Here is a 13,882-nt window from a genome sequence, read left to right as displayed (position 1 = left end):
AATCACCATGACACCATGGAAACCAACTTGACACCATGGAAATCACCTTGACACCATGGAAGCCAACTTGACACCATGGAAACCAACTTGACACCATGGAAACCAACTTGACACCATGGAAACCAACCTGACACCATGGAAACCAACTTGACACCATGGAAACCAACATGACACCATGGAAACCAACATGACACCATGGAAATCACCATGACACCATGGAAACCAACTTGACACCATGGAAATCACCATTACACCATGGAAACCAACTTGACACCATGGAAATCACCATGACACCATGGAAACCAACTTGACACCATGGAAACCAACTTGACACCATGGAAACCAACTTGACACCATGGAAACCAACATGACACCATGGAAACCAACTTGACACCATGGAAATCACCTTGACACCATGGAAACCAACTTGACACCATGGAAACCAACATGACACCATGGAAACCAACATGACACCATGGAAACCAACCTGACCCCATGGAAATCAACCTGACACCATGGAAGCCAACTTGACCCCATGGAAACGAACTTGACCCCATGGAAACCAACTTGACACCACGGACACCAACTTGACACCATGGAAGCCAACTTGACACCACGGAAACCAACTTGACACCACGGACACCAACTTGACACCAAGGAAGCCAACTTGACACCATGGAAAGCAACTTGACCCCACGGAAACCAACTTGACACCATGGACGCCAACTTGACAACATGGAAGCCAACTTGACACCATGGAAACCAACTTGACACCATGGAAACCAACTTGACACCATGGAAATCAACTTGACACCATGGAAACCAACTTGACACCATGGAAACCAACTTGACACCATGGAAATCAACTTGACACCATGGAAACCAACTTGACACCATGGAAACCAACACCACGGAAATCAACTTGACACCACGGAAACCAACTTGACACCACGGACACCAACTTGACACCACGGAAACCAACTTGACACCACGGAAATCAACTTGACACCATGGAAGCCAACTTGACACCACGGAAACCAACTTGACACCATGGACACCAACTTGACAACATGGAAGCCAACTTGACACCACGGACGCCAACTTGACACCACGGAAACCAACTTGACACCACGGAAACCAACTTGACACCACGGAAATCAACTTGACACCACGGAAACCAACTTGACACCACGGAAACCAACTTGACACCATGGACACCAACTTGACAACATGGAAGCCAACTTGACACCACGGAAACCAACTTGACACCACGGAAATCACCTTGACACCACGGACGCCAACTTGACACCATGGAAGCCAACTTGACATCACGGAAACCAACCTGACATCATGGAAACCAACTTGACACCATGGAAACCAACTTGACACCATGGAAACCAACTTGACACCATGGAAACCAACTTGACACCATGGAAACCAACTTGACACCATGGAAACCAACTTGACACCATGGAAACCAACTTGACACCATGGAAACCAACTTGACACCATGGAAACCAACTTGACACCATGGACACCAACTTGACACCATGGAAACCAACTTGACATCACGGAAACCAACCTGACATCATGGAAACCAACTTGACATCATGGAAACCAGGACCTTTGTCTGCAGCTGGATGGAGTACTGCTTTCCCCTCTCTGCTGGCTCATCTTACCTCACCTTGCTCAGCTTCACACCATGGAAACCAAGGCCTTCAAGATCATGGCCCATGATGAAGCTGAGTCTGTATGACTGTCATCGCAGACAGGTTGGTGGTCTCTCTGTCTTATACACTTCCTTTCTGGTATTGTACCCTCTGCTCTCTCTGTGCTCTGCCCTCCACCCCCTGCCCAGGTTTCTGTAGGGTACACCCACTCTGCCAGCACCAAACTCCCAAAATCCAGGATCACCGCTGCTCATGCCTCTACTCGTTCGTTCTTCTTTTTCCCCACCTGTGTAATCAACTTCCACATCCTCTTCAATTTCATTATTCCTTCAACATCTTCAAGACATCTGATCACCACCATCTCGGATCACTCCCAATCCAAACCTGATCTTTTCTAACCCCATTCCCAGTTTGTTTGTTTTTTAAGATTCTAACATCATTCCAATTTTTCCCAGGTAGTACTTCCTGAGAGTTTGCTTCTATCGCCATCTTGTCCACTGCTAACCTCCCCTACTATTCAATCTTCCACACATCCGTAATTTGTCCAAGTCTTCCTCTATTTTGTCCCTCAACCCTGCTGCTGGTGTATTTCCCTCCTCTCTTTCTACTTTTCCTTTTGCTCTGTTACATCTTGATCCGTTTTATGTTCTACTTCATCAACGAGCCTCAAATTTGTATACAAAAAAATAATTAATTAGGGTGGGAAGGGGAGTAGGAGTTGGGGCCTAAACTTGGTTTATATGTCTTGGTCTAAACTTGGTTTGCATACATAATACCTAGATGACAAAATATCTTCAGTCGTGTGCAGCACAAGGCTGCTGGGTACCATCAATGGCTGAAGGTGTAGCTGTGCCACTGATGCAGTGCCCTCTGCTGGTTAGGGCAGGAACTTGCAACTTGTTCAGGGTGCCGGTGATAACCGTTAGATCGAGGCTTTCAGGAGCCTCGATCCTGTATACAAAAATAAATAAAAAACACCTATTCTTTGTGAAGGACACCGTGGGATCTTTAACGCCCACCGACGAATACCAGCAGACGAGACGCCAGTTTAACGTTCATCCGAAGGATAGCACACATTGATGAATCGTTGGAATGAACAATTTACAGCTGGGTAGAGATTCGAACCTAGGCTAGACAATTTAGGGGTGAGTGTGCGTATGTGTTGCCCATCCTGTCAGCCCATGCGTATCAAAAGTAACACCATTATGCCAAAAAATTACTTTGTTTATTACAAGGTGTGTGCAGTGCTTCGGCATCTCAAGTTCCAAAGCATTCCTATACAGGAAACAAATAAATAATTTGAATGTAAGAATCACGTGAACATTTAACAACATTAACCAGTTCATAATGATAGCTCTTGGAAGCATTGAATTACCATAACCTCACTCGGTACAGAGCAAACCTCCGCGAGGCCGAACAGTTTACGTTTTGTACCCACTGATAGGCCGGATCAGGATTCAGACCTGAACCTAAATCAAATCGGCTTGTTCTTGTCGCCTAACCAACTCATCCACCAAGTTTTTTCCGAATCCGCACACAACTTTTTGAGATATTGTGCTCTATACTATATATACGTATATTGTCCTATCTCTCAATGGTGAAGAATCACTTTAAAATTCTCAGATGTGGATCTGGATCCAGATCTTCACCAAAATGGAATCATTTGGTCCATGTCACACACCCAATCTCTCCACCAAATTTCGGCCGAATCCGTCCACAACTTTTTGAGATATCCTGCTCAGAGACGGACAAGAAAACCATCAGGCGTAGATAGCCTGACAGGTATGACAAAAATGGAGAGAATCAATAATTGATTGATAAATTGTGTAATTAAACTAAATAAATGATAATCGTAAAATAATTAAATTATTAATCATTTGGCTAATAGAATACCTGAACCACCATTCTTTCATCCGAATCTAACTTTTTGAAAGTTAATTCGGTAATTAATCGAATAAATAATTGATTCTTGATTAATCAATAAATCAAAAATAACCTTTACAGCCAAATCACTTGGTCATTGTCATGTCCGAATATCAGCTTCCTAGCTCAAAAGGTGCCTGAGATATAATGCCCAGATGAGAGAAAATAAATAAGTAATTAATTATTTAATTGATTCATCAAAAAATAATAAAATAACGTTTTTGACAAAGTACTTGCTCACTATTGTGCCCAAATTTCAGCTTCCTAGCTCAAAGGACTGCTGAAGTATCGCCCAGACAAACAAACGAGAGAACCTTGACCTAAAGTCAAAGACCAATGACTCGCTTTTGGCCTTCCGAATCCTCTGGAAAAGTTTGACGAAGATAGCTGAAATTTATGGACATTGATGAGAAGCATATCCTGGAACATCCTAAATTTGCTGATCTTGTCGTGCTTTGATATCATTGGAAGTGACAAAGATGTCCATAAATTACAGGACCCACTTTATAAAGCGGTCAAACGACTGGCTCATGTTATGCAACACTAGAATATAAGAGCCATCGCTTCGCTGACGCAAATACCAATCTTTGCTGCGATGTCTAATCTATGGGGGAAGAAAAAAAAAAAAGGATTCCTGGGAGATCCTGCTCTCCATGCAGGCATAACCAAAGTCACGTGTTCGCATTTGAAGTTTTCACACACGTATTCATGTACCCATAAAATATTTAAAACAAAAAAAAGGTTCTTTTTTGGGGGTCACAAACACTCCTGGGAGTTACCCGAATCCACCGTAGTTGGATTTATTGAAATCTGTTAATCCGTTCTCAAGTTATAACACGACAGACAGACACAGCTCCTTTTATAATATAGACGAGTGGGGGCACCCGTGGGAATCCCACGGCCATGGACGTGTGTGACATTTGGACATCTTCATTTTGATGCTGCACATTCAGTTTTACAAAATGGTAACTGGCAATTTATCAGATCCACAAATGATGTAATCTACACAAATATGTATAATCTACACAATATATGTGTAACCTACACAAATGATGTAATCTACACAAATGATGTAATCTACACAATATATGTGTAATCTACACAAATGATGTAATCAACACAATAATAATAATAATAATATATTTATTTTATATAGCGCTTTTCAAGAAGCCCAAAGGCGCTTTGACAGAGTACAAAAAAAACAAGTGCAAAAAGACAAAAATCAATAGGTAAATAATCAAAGCAAAAGGAAGGAGAAGAGATAGTCAGGGGTTAAATGCTGTGGGTTAAATGTTGAATGCAGTGTTGAACAAGTGGGTCTTGAGTGATGTTTTGAATGTGGTGAGTGAGGAGGAGTCTCTGATGGTGTGAGGTAGTGAGTTCCAGAGGGTGGGATCTGAATTTGGTCCACATGGGGGGGGGGGGGGTCAGGAGGAGGTCAGTAAGGTAGGATGGGGCCAAGTTATGGAGGACTTTGTAGGTCAAGAGGAGGATTTTGTACTGGATTCTCTGGGGGATGGGCAGGCAGTGAAGCTTGTAAAGGACGGGGGTGATGTGGTCACGGGTCCGGGAATGGGTGAGTAGACGGGCAGCGTATACATACAATATATACATACTGTTACGAATTCCGGGTTTATGGGGGTTACAATTCAGGTCATTTCTTATTAATGTATATTCTATTAAAGGTTGTTGTGATTAAAGGGTCAGGAGCCCTTCTGGGAAAAACGAGACCGGAAACGGGATCGTGGAGAAGAGGAGGAGGAAGAGAAAAGGGCGGCCATCTTAAGCTTCGAGAGCTCCGACGCGAGCGGAGGCGATCGTTACCTACCTTGGAACGGAGTTGGAAAAGCCCGTCTGGCGAGAGGAGTTACCTGCGCGGGGTGATTCATTGCCGGTTACGTGTCAAGGTGCCGTGTGGTCCTGGAAGGAACCAAGTGCCCGGCGCTGTTCGCCTCGACGCCTACGAGGGCGTGTATGGGTCGCACCTTGGGCCTGGCGCACGAAAGAGATTGGAAGGAGACGGTTGAGAGTTGAGACTGCAGCTCGAGACCGAGCCGCCGAACGTGAAGGACAAGGGAAACCGTGCCTCTGTGAACCGAAGTCCGCGCGTCAGGAGAGCGCCGGATTACTGCGGAACCTGCGAAGTCGGGTATCCTCGCTGAGGTTGTCGAGTACCCTCACTCCCAGCCCCGGATTGGAATCGGACCTAGATTCCCCGATCGCTGGATCGACTCGACGTCACCTGGGAGGCGTGCAGGAATCGGACATTGCTTCCCCGATCGCTGGATCGACTCGACGTCACCTGGGAGGCGTGCAGAGACATTGGGGGCAAGGGCCGTGAGTGTTGAAGGGTAGTTGTACTACCCTTCCTAAAGCTAACACTGTTGTGGGTTAAGGTGGCGCCACCTATACTATAGATAAGGATTGTATGGAAGTGCTGTAAACGCATTGTGATTCCTGTGCGGGATTTGGGAATATATTGGGGTTCGTTCGTAACCCTTGGTGTGGACTCGTTATTGATTGACTTATTTTCAACCAAGGACCATACATCTTTCTGCCGGGGCTCCCCTCGAGGTTGACCCCGTAACAGAATTGGGGGCTCGTCCAAATTACAATTTGCATATTCGCAATTGGGTCTACGTCCGGGATCTATAAAATTTTCTAAATTTTAGTCCGGGAAAGAATTCCCAAGAGTGGGAACTTTTCCAACGTTCCCAAAATTGTTTTGCTCTGCCGACAAAACAACAACAAAAAAAAAAAGCAAAAAAACAATAGCAATAATAGTAATACTGTTGCTTTTCTTTGTTGGAAATTTCTGGGGTGAAGGTTAACAGGTGTTACCAGTAGTCACCATGGCGTTTGTGGCACAGAACTTTGCGGTAACCCCTAGTGAGGCACAGTTCCGAGCATTACTAAAATCGGACCTCTTGAAATTGGCCAAACATTTTAACTTGGAGGTCCGAACTAATTTGAGGAAGGCAGAGTTGCAGACCACGGTGATACAGTCTATGGTGGGATTAGGAACATGGGACGAGTTAGCCTGGGAGTGGCTACCCGAAGAACCAGAAGACGTTGAGCTCCGGAAACTGGAGTTGCAATTACGGAGCCAGGAACGGATCAAAGAAGAAGAAAGGAAAGCAGAAAAGGAAAGAGCAGAAGAAGAAAGGAAAGCAGAAAAGGAAAGAGCAGAAGAAGAAAGGAAAGCAGAAAAGGAAAGAGCAGAAGAAGAAAGGAGAGTGGAACGAGAACTCCAGGAAAGGTTAGAAAGGATGAAAACAGAGGAAAGGAAAGCAGAAGCAGAGGAGAGGAGAGCTGCCAGGGAACTCGAAGCAGAGGAGAGAAAAGCGGAAAGGGAATTAAAGGAACGTGACATGGCGCTTCAGCAAGAAATTAAATTCAAGGAGCTGGAGTTAATGAGAGAACGGGGAGAGGTACCACCCTTGCTGACTGGGCCGACACCTAGCCAGAACACCTGGGATGTGGGCAGACATGTGAGGCTGGTTCCACCCTTCAGTGAAAAGGAAGTCGCTAAATTTTTTCCACACTTTGAGAAAGTGGCTCGACAGTTAAACTGGCCGGAGGAGGCCTGGACCATACTAGTGCAAAGTGTGCTGGTGGGTAAAGCTCAAGAGATTTATTCGGCGCTACCAATGGACCAATGTGCAGATTATGAGGTATTGAAGAAGCACATTCTCAAAGCGTATGAGTTGGTTCCTGAAGCTTACCGGCAAAAATTCAGGAATGCCAGGAAGAGGGAGAGTGAGACCCATGTGGAGTTTGCCAGAGTGAAAGAAAACATGTTTGATCGGTGGTGTGAGTCAAAAGGAGTCGGGAACGACTTCGAAGCATTGCGTGACTTGATCCTGGTGGAGGAATTTCAACAGTGTGTCCACGAGGACATCAAAGTGTACCTGCAGGAAAAGAAAGTACCGAAGTTGTGGGACGCAGCCACCATGGCAGATGATTATGCCTTAACACACCGGATAGGGGTCCACGAACCTAACTCCTCGCCTAGATTTCCGCAGGGGAGTTGTGGAACAGCAGGTGCGGAGAACGACACTACATGGCGGCGGCCTCGAGATGATTATGGGGACAACGCTGATACCCGAACTGTTCGAAATCAGAGGGCTACGGGCCCAAGACAAACTTATTTCCCGGGGGGCCCGAGGCAGACCACGAGTTTTTCCTCCGGGCCTACTTGCGCCTTTTGCAAAAAACCTGGACACTTGATGTCCAGTTGTTACCTCATGAAAAGGGACAACCCAGAGCGGACTAGTACAACTCCGAATGCGATGGCAAACGTAAGAAATCGCCCACAGAAGAGTTACCAACCATTTATTTATGAGGGGTTTGTCTCACTAGAGGGAGACTTGACTAACCCAAGACCCGTTAGGGTATTGAGGGACACAGGAGCCCATCAATCCTTAATGCTTGAAGGCATTTTGCCATTGTCAAAGAGTACGGCAACTGGTGAGAGTGTTCGGTTACGAGGGATCGGTGGCTGTGTTAGTGCCCCACTTCATGTCATCCATTTGGAATCCGATTTGGTGTCAGGACCGGTCACCGTCGGTTTACAAGCCACGCTTCCTGTAGAGGGAGTATCTGTGGTTATCGGGAATGATTTGGCCGGGAAGGCAAATTTATGGTAACCCGAGGGTTGGTAAAGAGCACAGCAGGGAAAATAACACCACACCAGCTCGGGATGGTGACAAAAGTACCAAGTTATTTGTAGGGGGACTGAACTTCAAAACAGAGGAAGAAGTTCTGACCTCTGTCTTCAACAGATATGGGCCGCTGGTGGAAGTGCGGTTGGTAAAAGACAGGGAAACGCAACGGTTAAGAGGGTTCGGCTTTGTCACGTTTGCAAGCACAAAAGACGCCAGAGAGGCAGAGAAGAATTGGAATGGTAAGGATTTGGAGGGTTGGACCATAACAGTAGGGAAGGCATTTCGTAGGCGTCGAGAGGTCTACAGAAGAGGACAACTTGGCGGTAGTTTTGGTGTTGGCAGCAGCCGATATTACTATGGAGGCTCCCAGAGTTACGGCACCTCCCGAAAGAATGATTGTCAGAGCACTGGCCGAGAAGGAGACCGCCAGTCAGGTAACGGCTGGGACAAGGGGTCCCACCGTAACTGTTAGGAGTCCGGAGAAGTTGAAGCACTATATACGGTGGAGCCGCCGAGCCTGGGCTCCTACACGGACTAACCGTGAACGCCACGTTCTTAAAGGCGTCCATGTAATGAACTTTCCTCCCCGGACTAACCGTGAACTCCACATTCCTTAAGGCGTCCATGTAGTGAATACTCAGCTGGGCCTCCTGAAAAAGTGCTATCGAGAGGTTTAACTTTGGGGCTTTGGTCACCACCTCTTAACCGTCATTCAAGAGAAACTAGAAGTTGTTGACGCTTGGTCCAGAGTGAATTACCTTTGGAATCTCTGGGGGGTTTTGTGAAAGGAAATTGAACATGTAAGGGGCCGGGACAATGTCGTGGCGGACGCTTTGTCCAGAGTGAATTAATCTGGGGGTTTTGTGAAATTTTGTTGCTTTATTTTTAAGTGATAATTGTGCCCGGGGGGAACTGATGATTTGGGGGTGTGAGTTATCTGGTTTGTTTATCAAAGTTGGCCTGCAAAGAAAGTTTTCGCTGGGTTCAAACTTTCTTTCTTGAAGGGGGGGAGTGTTACGAATTCCGGGTTTATGAGGGTTACAATTCAGGTCATTCCTTCCGTTTCCGGTCTTGCTGGCGAGGGTTCGTTTATTCTCAGCTCTCCATGCTATCCATCGAAATCGAAGTTAAGTAATTGTTCCCATTTGTATTTTCGTTATAACTATTTATTTTATGGTGTATATATTGTCTCCCGACGAAGATTTTCGGTGCAAATCTTTCATACCTGTATTGAAAATCGTGTTAATTCGGGTCGTGTTTTGAGGCCTTGTAGTTGTACAGTGAACACTGTACAACCTTGAGGCTTTGTTTTTCTCTCAGCGGTCCGTGTTTTTGTGATCCAATAACTTTCGTTCTCTGTTTTCCCAATCTTTTCACCCCATAGCCCTCTTCCTTGTGTAAATCACAACTCAAAAAAATCCAAAAAAAAAACATTTCCTTCTCTGTTCTCATTCGTTCGTTCGTTCGTTCTTCGACCACGTGTTTCTCCCCCATTTCCCCAGATAGATTGTCAAATTTCAACTCGTTATTTTATCGTCCATGCGTTATTGTTTTGATTATAGTTACTTTTGGTTTGAATTTCCTGTAACTTGTAATTATTTAATCGTGTTCTGCTCCTCGTGTGCGGCCTTGTACTTGTAGTACCCCCGTCGGTGTTTGTTATCTTAATCGTGTTTTGCTTGGCTCTTAGTTTTTTTCCCTTCTACCCCGAACATAATACTCTGTCTAACGTTCTAAATCCCCACCTCCCCCCCCCCCCCACCCCCAAAAACCAAACAAAACAAAAAAAAACCAAAAACATTTATTTTCCTTTCTCCACGTGTACTGTTGACTCATCCTGTATTTTCTGTCCAGGTGTGCTGTTCGCCCTGCCCCCATTAACTCCTTGCCATCCACCGTTTGCCCTTCACGTGACTTGTGGTGGTCCCTCTCGGCTCTCCCCCCGTTGGTATTTTTGTGCACATAAGATTGTTCACGGTTCTGTTTAAATATTATTTAAATATGTATAACCTTTCCCCTTCAGTGTTTTACTCAGTGGTATTTTACAACACGCTGTTTTTCTTCCTATTTAAAAGGCTTTTCTCAATTTCCTCTCCAACTCATTCCACCTCAAAAAAAAGAAATTCAATATCTTATACGTCTCCCTCACTACATGGTCTAAATTCACATTCATTCCATCCCTCCTCCATCATTCTGAACCGGATTGCTAACTTGAAAATCACAACAAACCCAATTTGTTTTCAATGTTCGTCTTTCATTAATCATCCACTTTCTAAACTCCCCTCTTGCCCCTCCCATCCAAATCCCTCCCCTTGCCCTTCCACTCCTGAACTCCCCCCTTGCCCTTCCCCTCCTAAACTCCCCCCTCACTCCTCCCCTTCAAAACTCCCCCCCAACCCCTCCCATTCAAATCTCCCCCCATACCATTCCTCTCCAATTCTCCCTCCTCCCCCCTCCTCCTCAAAGCTGCCTCCTCCCCACTTCGTCTCCCTTCTATCTCATACCTCCACCCCCCCCCCAACCTTCTTCTTTCCTCTGCCCCCCTTCAAACAACCCCTCTCTGTGCCTCATCCCTTCACCTTCAAACCTTTCATCCTCCTCATCCTTCCCTTTCTTGGAACTCTTCTGCAATCGCTGACACACTAACAACTGCTCTCCCTACCTCCCCCTCTCATCCTTCATCTTACCCTACTCCTCCCCTCCCCTGTCCTGTACCCGATGCTCCCCCTCTCTCTTCATTAACGGTATGGACCTCAAACATCCGGGGCCTTCGCTCAAACCTGACTGATCTCTCCATACAGGTTGCTTCTGACAATCCAGACTTGATCTGCTTAACAGAGACTTTCCTCCTTCAAGATGTCTCTGATTCCTTAATATCTCTTCCTGGTTACTCCCTCCTCCGGTATGATAGACCTGAGCCTCGGCCTGGTGGTGGGGTGGCTATCTTTATCAAAAACTCTCTTCCTCACTCTCCTTGCACTGCCCTCTCTCCTCCTCACCCCCAGGAGTACCTCTGGCTACGGCTTCCTCTCCGCTCCCACCTTTTGTTCATATGTGTTCTGTACCGTCCCCCAAACAGTGATGACTCCATCTACATTTCACTGTCTGACAACATGGACCAACTTCTATCCACTCATCCCAACTCTCTCTTCCTCATATGTGGTGACTTCAATTGTCATCATGCCACCTGGTTGGGTGTGGGTTCCTCTCTCACCAGTCATGGCACCTCAGCAAAGGACTTCTGTGACTCACTGGGATTGACACAATCTGTCAATTTCCCGACCCGGATCTCAGCCAATGGAGTATCTTCTCTTCTAGACTTGGTTATGACTAACTTCCCTGCTAATGTCTGCTGCTCTTCTTCTGCTCCAATCGGTTCTTCTGATCATGTGCTTGTTAAAGTGGACATCTCTCTGGCCATTCTCAGAGAGCCTCCTCAGCGCCGACGAATCTGACATTTCACTCAGGCTGACTGGCACGGTCTGCAAGCAGCCATCAATCATCTGGACTGGTCTCCCATCTCTACTGCCTCTGACATCAATTCTTCCTGGGAATTCTTCCAAAGCAAACTGATCTCTCTCATGCACAGATTTATCCCATCTCGCCTTCAGTTGTCTTACCCTTCCTCCCGTCCATGGTACACAATCTTGTGGTGAGGCAGTTGCCCTGAAACAACTTGCCTTTGCCTCTTGGAAGGCTAATCCAACTGAAGGAAATCTCAGTTCCTTCCACCAAGCTCGGAACAAGTGTGTGTCTACCCTCAGGAAAGCACTATCTCTCCTCACTCAAGAATGAACTCTCAAACCTGTCTCCTTCCTCCAAATCCTGGTGGCGTCTGGTCAAATCCGTTTCTGGTGTTTGTTCCCCCTCCATCCCCTCCCTTACCTCAAATGGCCACACAGTTGACATCGCACGTGACAAAGCCGAATGCCTCAACTCTGTGTTTGCCTCAAAATCCTTAGTCCCAAACCCATCTCTCTCTGTTCCCACCTTTCCCAGTCGAACCAAACTGCTCCTGGACTCTGTGACCTTCTCTCCTGACAAGGTGGAGGAGTTTTTGTCAAACCTCGACTCTGATTCTGCAACTGGACCAGATGGCATCAGCCCACGGGTCCTAAAATCCTGCTCTGCCGCTCTATCTCACCCTCTCTCTGTTCTTTTCACCCTATCCTTTGCTCAAGGTCATCTGCCAGCATCCTGGAAATCAGCAAACATTACCGCTTTACACAAAAAAGGTGCAAAATCAGATCCTTGCAACTACAGACCAATCAGCCTGCTCCCAATTATCAGCAAAGTCATGGAATCCATCATTGCTTCGGATATGAAATCTTTCCTCTTCTCCAATGGCTTGATCTCTGATCATCAATTTGGTTTCAGACCAGGTCACTCTACTCTGGACATGCTGCTTCTGCTGTCTCAACAATGGATGGAGGTCCTCAATGCCAAACAGGAAATCAGAGCTGTCTCCCTTGACATATCACGTGCCTTCGATACAGTCTGGCACCCAGCTCTGCTCACCAAACTCTCCTCCTATGGTATCCATGGAAATCTCCATGCATGGCTTGCGGACTTCCTCTCTGGTCGTAGTCAACGTGTGGCCCTGAATGGATTTCTCTCATCTCCCCTTCCCGTTCAGGCTGGAGTTCCCCAAGGCAGTGTGCTGGGCCCTGTGCTTTTTCTGGTCTTTATCAATGATATCTCCGACTCTCTGGAAAATCCTCTGTATCTCTTTGCTGATGACTCCACTCTCTGCCGCTCCATTCCTCTTCCCTCAGATCGGCAGTCTGCAGCCTCCTCACTCTCTGAAGACCTGGACAAAATCACAGACTGGTCAAACATGTGGAACATGTCTTTCAATCCTGACAAATCTCACACTCTTACTATGTCTCTCCGAAAAGATCGACTGGACAACCCTCCCATCTACTTTCTCAACAATCCTCTCCAAGAAGTTCTGTCGCTCAAGCTTTTGGATCTCACCATCTGCCATGATCTTTCTTGGGAAAACCACATTTCCAAGCTGGCCTCCAAAACCAGTCGCCGACTGGGCATCCTCCGTCGTGCGAAGTCCTTCCTAGGCACACCTGAGCTCCTCACCACATACAAGGCTTTCATCCGCAGCTCAATGGAATACTGTTCTCCCCTATGGGCTGGTGCTCCTGCCTCACACCTGGCTCGGCTTCACGCTGTTGATACAACAATTTCACAATACAACAAATTACAACAATACAACAACAACAATACAACAAATTGATACAACAACTTCACCAAGATACAACAATTTCACTTCATTTTCAAGTTTTGTAAAGCATCTGCACCATCTGGCAAAAACGTTTGCCTCCACACAAATGTTGACTTTGTTTGAAAGGAAGGGCTGATCACTTGTGTTTGAATCCAGGTATGAAACATTTTCTCCTAATGTCTTCATAGCTCCTGCACTACTTCGTGTAGGATTTCGCTGTTGTGGTAACATTGCGGAGTCATAGACTGACCCTGCTCTCCTTGTAGCATTCTTGCCACTTTTTGCTGTAAACCATTGTAATTCCTGAACAAGACCTTCACCCAGTTGTAGTCGACTTGCCTCCTCCCTCATTGTGAGTGGGCAGCAAGTATTGGTGTGACGTT

The sequence above is a fragment of the Myxine glutinosa genome, chromosome 12 (assembly GCF_964187855.1).
Source record: "Myxine glutinosa chromosome 12, kmMyxGlut1.1, whole genome shotgun sequence".
In the NCBI taxonomy this organism is placed as follows: Eukaryota; Metazoa; Chordata; class Myxini; order Myxiniformes; family Myxinidae; genus Myxine; species Myxine glutinosa.
The sequence above is the reverse complement of the archived record's forward strand: the minus strand, read 5'-3'. Positions refer to the sequence as shown.